Source organism: Equus caballus, chromosome 11 (assembly GCF_041296265.1).
Source record: "Equus caballus isolate H_3958 breed thoroughbred chromosome 11, TB-T2T, whole genome shotgun sequence".
NCBI classification, from domain to species: Eukaryota; Metazoa; Chordata; class Mammalia; order Perissodactyla; family Equidae; genus Equus; species Equus caballus.
Genome location: NC_091694.1, coordinates 61,046,016 through 61,055,876, shown reverse-complemented (window position 1 = coordinate 61,055,876; position 9,861 = coordinate 61,046,016). Strand labels below are relative to the sequence as shown.

The 9,861-nt window shown below is 53.0% G+C and overlaps 1 long non-coding RNA gene across 1 annotated transcript; it reads right to left on the bottom strand.

Annotated features, from left to right (window-relative positions):
- Window positions 1–682: 682 nt before the first annotated feature.
- On the bottom strand, window positions 683–8,984 carry LOC138916193 (uncharacterized). Its single transcript, XR_011423099.1, has 3 exons — window positions 8,677–8,984; window positions 7,950–8,214; window positions 683–2,736 (listed from the first exon to the last, which is right to left on the bottom strand). It is a non-coding gene; the product is annotated as an uncharacterized lncRNA (long non-coding RNA).
- Window positions 8,985–9,861: the final 877 nt, after the last annotated feature.

Sequence of the window (9,861 nt, the reverse complement as noted above, 5' to 3'; positions counted from 1 at the left end):
AATAAGCTTATCTGTTTATTCATCGCCGCATGCCCAGGCCCTGACACTCTGAACAACAAATGTATGAGAAACGATGAACGAAGACCGCCAGCGTGAGTCTCCCACAGAATGTGCTGTTCCTGCGTGCGGCCCAGAGCCCACCAGCAGCGCCGTCCTAGGGGATGCTCCCTGGCTGGCGGCCCAGAGCCTCTGTGCTATCAGCCCCAAGAGGGGTGGCTCTGGAGGTCTGAGGCGCCCTCCTCTCCCAGCCAGGCTTCTTCTACACTGGTGGCTCTCAGCCAAGGCAATTCTGCCCCCAGGGGACGTGTGACAATGTCTGGAGACATTTTTGGTTGTCTCAATGATGGTGTGGGGGGTGGAGGGGGCTATAGTTGCTGGCATCTAGTGGGCAGAGGCCAGAGATGCTGCCAAACATCCCACAATGCACAGGACAGCCCCACAACCAAGAATGATCTCGTTCAAAATGTCAACAGTGCTGAAGTGGAGAAGCCCTGGTCTCCACGAGTCGCTGACTGAAACGCTCTACCCGATGCCCCGCGCCTGGCCTCCCGCCTCACCCCACGCTGCCCCGTGCCAGGCCGCCTCACTGCCCCGCGCCTGCGTGGGAGATTAAGAAACCTTGTTAAACCACAGGCAAAATGCATTTGTGTTACAAGGAACATACTGGAGACCACAACCATTCTAAGAACTTTGCATACGAAGAGTTTTGTTTTTGAAAACTGAAATTACAGAATAAGTACCCAAAGAGGAGAGAGAGAGAGAGAGAAACTTCACTATTTGGGTTCAAATTAGCAACCTGAATATTCTTGGCTCCTGGTCGAAAAAGTAGCTGCTCATGTCGGGCCATCTGCTGGGGCCGTGGGGTTTGTTCCGACCTGCTCCTTCCGCCTCTATCACAGCGGAGCAGACGTGCTGGAGCCTGGATGACCACTGGGCAGGCAAAGAACAAGATTCATCTGGAAACAGAAAATAGCTTTTTTAGCAGAGTGGGAAGATCTGCGGACTGCTAACAGGGTGAGACATGGTGATTAGCTGCTCTTGAGGGTGTCAAAGAGCCGGGCAGGCGTGGGGAAGGGGTGAGCAGGGCCAGGTCCCGCGGACTTAGCCCCGTCTGAGCTGCCCCTGGTGAGGGCTGTGGTGAGATCGGTCCACGCAGGTCACGTAAGCACACGGTCTGGACAGGCACTCTCCAACACGCTAGCTGCTAGTATCTTGCAGCAATTATTTAAGTTTAAAGTAAGTAAAATTAAAAATTCAGGTTCTCCGTCCCACTAGGCACACTTCAGGCGCTCAACAGCCACAGAGGCCAGTGGCCACGATCCTGGACAGCACACAGACCATCTCCAGTCGTCACAGAAGAGTCCGTTGGAAGGCGCTGACCTGCACCCCCTCCTGTTCCTGAAGCATGTGGTGGACTGGCCAGGCGCTCAGGAAGCCTCTCCTCCTGGGCCGCCCCTGCTTCAGGGGCTGAGGGAGGCCCGGCCTTCGCCTCTCCGAAAGCTGTCTCCCCTCCTGGCTCCTCCATGCTCTTCTCGCATCTCCTGCTCCTCTCATCAGTCCCCCCCAAGCCGGAAGTGATCTTTCCTTCTTCTAAATTCCAGAGTCTCTTACACAGACTTGTGAACGCATTAGTTTGAAATGCATGTGCACTACGCAGAATAAAAGCTAGTGTTCCTATTTTGGCCTCGAGGCCCTGCGTCACCTGCGCCTACTGCCTCTCGGAGCGCATCTCCTCCCTCCCTCCGTCGCTCTCTCCACCCCAGCCCACAGCTGCTTGCAGTTCCTTGAAGGCATCAGGCAGGTCCTTTGCAATTGCTGTTCCCTCTGCTCAGAATGCTCTTCCTTCCAATACCCACATGGCCATTCCCTCTTTCAGGCCTCTGCCCAAATTTCACCGTATTGGGAAGATCCTCCCTGACCATCCCACCCAGTATGGCTCACACACACACGCAAACACATGCACGCATGCACACACATACATACAAACACATACGTACTCATACATACACAAGGCACAAACACACGCACATATACACATGCAAACACATACATACACACGTAAACATGCACACACATATATATACATACACACGTGCACACACAGACGTACGTACAAACACACGCGTGCAAACACGTACACACACGCACGTGTACACACACGTCACATACATACACACATACACACATGTACAGCTGCCCCAGGCACCTCCTCGGGTGGCTTTTCAGCAAGTTCTGAGGCATGGCGCCCCCCTGTGGCTGGTGTCCCTTAGCTCATCAGAGGTGGGTTCCCAGGAAGTCCTGAGGTCCCTGGCCTCAGTGACTCTGGGGCCATGCAGCGTGCCACAGCCGTGTCGTCTCCAGGGAGGTCTGGGTCTCAGCTCCGGCCCCGTGGGGAGGGTGGTGGGGTCTCCCCTGGGGGCTCCATCTCGGCCCCGGGTGTGGCGGCTGCTCTTTCTTCTGTTAGTCCTGTATTCTTCAGAACTACGGTCACTCCTCTTAAGTGAATCTTTGTCACCCGAATCCTGTGTTGATAGTTCTTCGTATTAGATGTTCCCTGCTCTGTGGTGCTGCGCTTTCTGCCTCCTGCCTGGCCCCTGCTTCGTGCCGATCGGCGGTGTCCGGCCTGCATCCGCCCACAGGGCCTGGCGCCGCGTGCGGTGGCGCTGAGTGCACTCGGGAATGGACGGCAGCTCGTGTTTTGGGCTCACCCTCCAGTGGTGGCCGGTTTTCACCCACCTGTGGGACGGGAGCAACGAGAAGGGTTAATCCAGGAGATGAACAAACCCGCATTAGGCACCTCCGGTGTAACATCCAGGCGCTACAGACACGGGGACGCTTGTTTGCAGAGAGAGGAAGTAAGCGGCTTGCTGGCACTCAGGGTTAGGGAAAGACTGCGGTTCTCCCAAGCCAAAGCCATGGGGGGATCTTACTCCACAGGGCGTTGGAGGAAGACGGCCCCACAGCAAGGTGACTCACAGCAGCCGACAGTCTAGGAGGCCTGAGCAGGCCTTGCCTCTCGCCTGGCTGGGGAAGCGTCCCAGCTGAGGGCCTCTGTGGGGGGTCGGTCACTTTCTGAGAGCTGAGAGGCCCTCATCCAGGACTGCAGTCCTCTGCTTCGGCTTCCCAGGCTGTAGGAGAGCAACATGGCAGGAGGGACACGTGGTCACCTGCCTCAGGATTCGAAGAACTGGCCTCTAGTCCAGACTCTGTCCTGACTGGCTGTGTGTCCCTGAGCAAGTCACTTAACATCTCTGAACCTCGATTCTCTCCTCATTGAAATGAGAGAGTCAAAGTGCTGACCCGGTTGGGTGAAATATCTCTCTCCTGGATCCTGAGTGGCGTTGTAGACTGATTAAACGTTGTCTGGATCAAAAGTGGCGGTCTCAAACCACAGAGTGCCTGGGGGCCGGGTAGGTAATGTAACGGAGGGAGCCCCGACACTGCTGCTCTGCTTTCAGTGTCCTCCGTCAACTAGGACAGATATTCACAGAAACAGGATCACACAGCACACGATCTTTTGAATCTGGCTTCCTTCCTTAGCATACGTTTTTAAGGTTTAGCCATGTTGTGAATAAATCAGCACTTCATTCCTGTTTATGGCTGAATGAGATCTCAGCGTGTGGAGAGACCACATTCTGTGTGCCCAGCATCAGCTGATAGACACTGAGGTTGTTTCCACCTTCTGGCCATTGCCAATAATGCTGCTGTGAACATTTATGTACTAATATTTGTTTTCTATTCTTTAGCTGTGGAAATGTGAGGTCATATGGGAATTCTACGTTTAAATTTTAGGGGAAATGTCAAACTGTTTTCCACATTGGCTGCACCATTTTACATTCACACCAGCAATGTAGGAGGGTTCCAATTTTTCCACATTCTTGCCAACACTTGTTATGTTCCTTTCTAAAAAGATTATGGCCAGGGGCCAGCCCGGTCGCGCAGCGGTTAAGTTCCACTTCAGCAGCCCAGGGTTTGTCGGCTCGGATCCCAGGTACGGACATGGCACCGCTTGGCACACCATGCTGTGGCAGGCGTCCCACGTATAAAGTAGAGGAAGATGGGCGCGGATGTGAGCTCAGGGCCAGTCTTCCTCAGCAAAAAGAGGAGGATTGGCAGCAGATGTTAGCTCAGGGCTAATCTTCCTCAAAAAAAAAAGTTACAGCCATCCTAGTGGGTGTGAAATGGGAGCACATTGTGGTTTTGATTTGCATTTCCTCTATGACATTACGCATCTTTTCATGTGCTTGTTGGCCATTTGTATATCTTCTTTGAAGAACTGTCTATTCAAGTTCTTCGCCCACTTTAAAATTGGGTCATTTGCCTTTTTCTTGTTGAGTTGTAAGAGTTCTGTATAGATTCTGAATACTAGATCTTTGTCAGCTATATGCTTTGCATATATTTTCTTCCATTCTGTGGGTTGCCTATCTCTTGACAGCATCCTTTACTGAATAAACATTTTTAATTTTGATGAAGTCAAATTTATCTATTTTTTCTTTTGTTGCCTGTGCTTTTGGTGTCATATCCAAGAAATCTTTGCAAAATCTAATGTCATGAAGATTTCCCTTTGGTCTTCCAAGAGTTTTATACTTTTTGCTCTTACGTTTAGGTCTTTGACCCATTTTGAGTTAATTTTTATATATGGTATGAAGTAAGCGTCCAATTTAATTCTCTTATGTGGATACCCAGTTGTCCCAGAACCATCTTTGAAGAGACCATGTTTTCCACATTGAATGCTCTTGGCACCTCTGTCAAAAATCAATTCATCACATATGTATGAATTTACTTAGGGACTCTCGATCTAGTCCACTGATTTAAATGTCTATCTGTAGGCCAGAACCACACAGTTTTGACTACTGTAGCTTTATACTAAGTTTTGAAACCAGGAAGTGTAGAGTTCTCCAACTTTTCTTTTTTTTTGAGGAAGACCAGCCCTGAGCTAACATCTGCCACCAATCCTCCTCTTTTTGCTGAGGAAGACTGGCCCTGAGCTAACATCCATGTCCATCTTCCTCTACTTTATATGTGGGACACCTACCACAGCATGGCTTGTCAAGCAGTGCGTCGGTCCGTGCCCAGGACCCAAACCAGCGAACCCCAGGCCGGCGAAGTGGAGCGCACAAACTCAACCGCTGCCCCAGGGCTGGCCCCTCCAACTTTGTTCTTTTTCAAAATTGTTTTGGCTATTCAGGGTCCCTTGCAGTTCCACGTGAATTTTAGGATAAGCTTTTCCACTTGTACAAAAAAGGCCATTGGGATTTTGATAAGGTTGGATTGAATCTGGATATTGTTTGAGTGCTATTGCATCTTAACAACGTTAATTTGTCTTCCAATCCGTGAACCGGGATGCCTTTGCATGTATTTAGGTCTTCTTTAATTTCTTTTAGCACTAGTTTGTAGTTTTCAGTGTACAAGTCTTTCACCTCCTTGGTTAAGTTTATTCCTAAGTATTTTATTCTTTTGGATGCTATTGTAAGCGAAATTATTTTCCTAATTTCCTTTTTGCATTGTTCACTGCTAGTGTATAGAAATACAACTGTGGGCCAGCCTGGTGGCGCAGCGGTTAAGTTCCCGTGTTTTGCTTCAGCGGCCCGGGGCTCACCGGTTCGGATCCTGGGTGCGGACAGGGCACTGCTTGGCATGCCATGCTGTGGTAGGCATCCCACATATAAAGTAGAGGAAGATGGGCATGGATGTTAGCTCAGGGCCAGTCTTCCTCAGCAAAAAGAGGAGGAGGGGCAGCAGTTGTTAGCTCAGGGCTAATCTTCCTCAAAAAAAAAAAAAGAGAAATACAACTGATTTTTGAGTGTTGATCCTGTACCTGGGAAATTTGTGAATTTGTATATTACCACGAACAGTTATTCAGTGGATTCTTTGAATTTTCTATATAAAAGATCATGTCATCTATGAATAGAGAGAGAAGTATACTTCTTCCTTTCCAATTTAGATGGCTTTTGTGTCTTTTTCTTGCCTAAATGCTCTGGCTGGAATTCCAGTACCGTGTTGAATAGCAGTTGTGGAAGTGGGCACCCTTGCCTTGCTTCTATCTTAAGGGGACAGCTTTCAGTCTGTCACCATCGAGTATGGCGTCAATGGGATGGTTTTCACAATACCCTTTGTCACGTTGCAGAGTCTCCTCGTCGCAGCTGGTTGACTGTTGTATCATAGAGGGTCCTGGCTTTTGTCACGTGTCTTTTCTGTGTCAATGGAGATGATCACACAGCCTTTTGCCTCCATTCTATTAATGTGGTGTATTACACTGACCGATTGGGCACTCTGATTTTCCCAGATAAGCTGAAAATCTGAATTCTGATGGGAAATCTTCTTACTTTTAGATGTTGACACGCACAGAAGAATTTGCATGGGCCAAATCAAACTGCACTGAGAGACAAACTGGCTCTGGGGCCACCCGCTTGAACTCTCCGCTCAAGAAACTGACGAATCAGTCTTCCTTTTGACTTAGAATTCTACCTCTGGGGATCCAGCCAGAAGAAATAATTCAAATGTGGGCATAGGTCTAAACCCACACTTGAGGATGGTTTTTAAAGCCCAACCTGGAAGACCCTGATGCCCAGCAGCAGAGGTCAGGCCCGGGTGGTGTCTGCCCACTGGAAAGAGGGATTTGCAGCCACTTAGGATGGTTTCAATGAAGACTGTGGAATGTCACCAACAGACGCAGGAGACTCAATATTCATGACTGCCGTTCGATAGAACCATCATTGTCGTCTACTATGAACATACTGTTTTTTCTTATGACAAGAAGCAGAGTCCTCCCAAAGCCTCCTTACTGGCTAGTTAGGTTGGTCCAACAACAGCATGTGTGTGTGTGTGTGTGTGTGTTGCCCCCCCCCCCCCGCCCTCTCCTGCCACCCCTGTTTCCTCTATTTTCCAGATTTTGCATAATGCGCTGATGTAACTTTTCTTTTTGGCACTCTCACATTTGATTCACGTTTTAATCTCAGAAGCACGTTTCCATTTACCGAGTTTCCTTTTGTGCTCACGTGGTCCACGCTCATCTGCCCTGTCCCATACAGAGGAGCTGCTTTGGGCAGTTCATTCCCCTGCCCAAACCCTCCCTATTCTTTGTAAGCACTTGAGTCAGAACTACCTAGAGGGGATGGCCAGGTGGCACAGCTGTTAAGTCCTCACATTCCCCTTCAGTGGCTGGGGGTTCGCCGGTTCAGATCCCGGGTTCGGACTTAGCACCGTTCATCAAGCTGACAAATTGAAATGGCAAGCAATAGGATATATTGGAGTATATGAGGAAGCCATTTGGTATAAACCTAATTTGGCCTGACTTTGTTTTTTCCAAAAGGGCCTGACCAAGGCCGTTGCGCACGCATTGTATATCTGCTTAGACATTTCCTATGGCAAGAACAAAGGCCCTTGAGATAAAGGTGCAACTTCCCTCCCTCTCCCAACGTTGGAATTTCCTTAAAGATTAAGCATCTTTCCTTAGGCTAGGAACTGATTGCGCCGCTCACCTGTGACCACCCAGCTCGAGACAACAGACCTGCCACTCTGCTGTGTTCACCTAGACAGCAGACCTACCTGCTGTTTCCATCAATCGCTGTGCAGACACAGCAGTCTCGCGACTATTGTAAAAGGGACATTTCAATCATACGTGAAACGTCCTGTATGGGGGTATATAACCACTCTGTGTACCTCACTTCTTTGGTGACCTTTCTTCCTTTGGGAAGAAAGGCCCCGGGCCATGGTCCTCAGATTTTAGCTCAGAATAAACTCCCCCAAATTTTCATTTATAGATTGGTTATGGATTATTTTCGTCGACAAAGCCATACTGTGGCAGGCGTCCCACATATAAAGTAGAGGAAGATGGGCACTGATGTTAGCTCAGGGCCAGTCTTCCTCAGCAAAAAGAGGAGGATTGGCAGCAGATGTTAGCTCAGGGCTAATCTTCCTCAAAAAACAAAAACAAAAACAAAAATTACCTTGACCATCGTGCTGGGCATTGCTGGCTGGCAGGCACCCACACCTCTTCAAGAATTAGACACCACAGACAACAGTGTTTGCTGTGCTGCTGCTTTGAGCCATTTTAACTGTAGCCCTTTACGAAGCACCTCACATAAAAGTGGGCCTTCTTGAGATTCATTTCATGAAATAAACTATCAGAAATCTGATAGTTCTTCCCACGGGTTCCTCCTGTAAAACCTGAATTCCATTTCGAGTACTCCAAGTCCAGGCATCGATGGTGCCCTAATAAGAGAAAAAAACAAATCCTGTTGGGGCCTGAGCACTGACCTGGGGATCGTACCACTCACATCGCCTAAGAAGGGGCAGGACGGGGCTGCAGGGCACAGATGGCTTCCCAAAGGAGGCAACGCCTGAGTTGGGTGCTGAGAGGCAGATGTGGGGAGAAAACACTACACAACCAACGTGTCCACTGCAATGTGGTGCAGACCCTATCCAGTGGCCCACATGCCCAGCTGGGACTCAGAGAACAGGAGGTGGTCCTGGTGCAGGAGGGAAGGCTGCCTGGAGGAGGCAGCATTTGAGTTGGGCCTCCGTGCTGAGTTCAATAGTGTCCCCTCAAAATTCATATCCACCTGGACCTGTGAATGTGACCTCATTTGGAAAGTGTCTTTGCAGACATGATCAAGTTAAGACGCGGTCACATTGGATTAGGGTGGGCCCTGATCCAACGACTGACATCCTTACAGGAAGAGGGAAGCGCCCACGCAGATACACAGGGAGGAAGGCGGAGACTGGAGCGGTGCGTCTGCAGGCCGAGGAGCAGCTGGGCACGCTGGCCACCACCGGCAGCGGGAGGAAGCAGCAGGAGCCTCCCCAGAGATACTGAGGGGCCGTCGCCCCACCCAGACCCTGGCTCCAGAGTTCTGAAAGAATAAGATCCTGCTGCTTTAAGCCCAGGGCGTGGTATTTGTTACGGCAGCCCGAGCAAAACGCTGCAGCCGGGCGGGGACCAGCGTCCGCACAGCGCCCGGCCCTACGGCGCCAGTCGTCTCGCCTCGTCTCCCCGCCCCGGCCCGAGCCCCGCCCCGTCTCCCCGCCCCGTCTCCCCGCCCCGGCCCGAGCCCCGCCCCGGCCCCCCGCCCCGGCCCCCCAAGCCCCGCCCCGGCCCCCCGCCCCCGCCCCCCGCCCCGCCCCGTCTCCCCGCCCCGTCTCCCCGCCCCGGCCCGAGCCCCGCCCCGGCCCCCCGCCCCGGCCCCCCAAGCCCCGCCCCGGCCCCCCAAGCCCCGCCCCCGGCCCCCGCCCCCGCCCCCCGCCCCCCGCCCCCGCCCCCGGCCCCCCGGCCCCCCGCCCCGGCCCCCCGCCCCGGCCCGAGCCCCGCCCCGGCCCCCCGCCCCCGCCCCGGCCCCCCGCCCCCGGCCCCCCGGACCCCCGGCCCGGCGCCCCGCCCCGGCTCCCCGCCCCGGCCCGAGCCCCGCCCCGGCCCCCCGCCCCGGCCCGAGCCCCGCCCCGGCCCCCCGCCCCGGCCCGAGCCCCGCCCGCCCCGCCGGCTCGCTGCCTCCGGGAGGGCGGGGACGCCGACGCGGAGGGGTGAGCGACAAGGCCTTGGTTGCGGCGCCGAGCAGCCCTCCCTCTGCAGGGGACCTGTCCCCAGGCGCAGACGGGGTGTGACGAGTTCTCTCTCCCTTCCGAGGGTGCAGGCTTCCAAGAGTTCATGTTGTTCGATGCACCGCGGTAACGGCGGTGACAGTGAGGACGCTTCTCAGGGACACAGGGCTCTGACCAGGCGAAGGGGTCGTCGCCGCCAAGCCGGGGCGCAGGACCACGAGCCCCTGCGTTCGCCTCTCGGTGGCTCTGCTGCCGAATCCGTGGTGCGCGTCGGCACGTGTGATCACAGGGCAGTGTCCACAGGAGGCGCGGGGCGGCCTCGAC